Source organism: Mus caroli, chromosome 9 (assembly GCF_900094665.2).
Source record: "Mus caroli chromosome 9, CAROLI_EIJ_v1.1, whole genome shotgun sequence".
Classification (NCBI taxonomy): Eukaryota; Metazoa; Chordata; class Mammalia; order Rodentia; family Muridae; genus Mus; species Mus caroli.
The window spans coordinates 91,202,221-91,203,370 of NC_034578.1; the positions used below are offsets into that span (position 1 = coordinate 91,202,221).

General features: G+C 47.8%; 1 long non-coding RNA gene across 2 annotated transcripts in view; it reads left to right on the forward strand.

Moving 5' to 3' along the window:
- The window catches only part of LOC110301948, a 26,393-nt gene that overhangs the window by 20,066 nt on the left and 5,177 nt on the right, over nt 1-1,150 (forward strand). Inside the window, exon 3 of one of the 2 annotated variants that reach the window (XR_002378753.2) lies at nt 25-61. The exons of the other annotated variant lie outside the window; for it this stretch is intronic. This is a non-coding gene — a long non-coding RNA (uncharacterized LOC110301948). The remainder of the gene's footprint in view (nt 1-24; nt 62-1,150) is intronic. 2 annotated transcript variants of the gene reach the window in all.

A 1,150-nucleotide genomic window follows, 5' to 3' on the forward strand; every position in this document is an offset into this window, starting at 1 on the left:
GTGTGGGTTTTATTTGTTTTGTAGTACTGGATCATGAACACCCGGACCCAATGCCTGCTGGGTAAGTACTCTACAACCACCCACACCCTCAACCCATTTCTGTGTGTTCTGTGTGAGTGTTCACAGCACAAAGCAGATGTCCGATCAGGAGCACACATCACAGATTACTTCTCTTGCGTCCTCCCCTTCCTGACTCCCCAGACTCCCTGCTCTCCTCAGAGTCAGAGGCTTAATAATTGCAGATTGACAAGCCAGTTGATTTACAAGATCGACTCAAAGTGATATTTGGAAGGACTAAGAATGATCACAAAGGATTCGACAAAGTAGCATTTTTATTCTTTTAATAACTATATTAGGCTTTGGGGAAATGTGCTGGTGAATTTCATGTCAACTTGACACAAACTGAACAGACGGGACCTTAATAGAGAAAATGCCTCCAGAAGATGGTGATGTAAGCAGGCAAGCCTATGGGGCATTTTCTTAGTGATTGATTCAGGAGTGTCCAGCCCACTGTGGCTGCTGCTGTCCCTGGCTGGTGGTCCTGAGCCCTATAGGAAAGCACTCTGAGCAAACCATGGGGAGTGTCTTAGTCAGAGTTTCCATTCCTGCACAAACCATCATGACCAAGAAACAAGTTGGGGAGGAAAGGGTTTATTCAGCTTACACTTCCATACTGCTGTTCATCACTCAAAGTAGGTCATGACTGGAACTCAGGCAGGTCAGGATACAGGAGCTGATGCAGAGGCCACGGAGGGCTGTTTCTTACTGGCTTGCTTCCCCTGGCTTGCTCAGTTTGCTCTCTTATAGAACCCAGGGATGGCACCACCCACAATGGGCCCTCCCCTCCTTGATCACCAACCAACAAAATGCCCCACAGCTGGATCTCATGGAGGCACTCCCCCCAAATGAAGCTCCTTTNGCTGTGATAACTCCAGCCTGTGTCAAGTTGACACACAAAACCAGCCAGTACAGGGAGCAAGCCAGTAAGCAGCACTCCTCCATTGCCTCTGCATCAACTCCTGCCTCCAGGTTCCTGCCTCTGTTTGAGTTCCTGCCTTGGCTTCCCTCAGTGGACTGTTACTCAAGATACATAAACTAAATAAACTCCTTCCTCCCAATTTACTTTTGGCCATAGTATTTCTTCACAGCA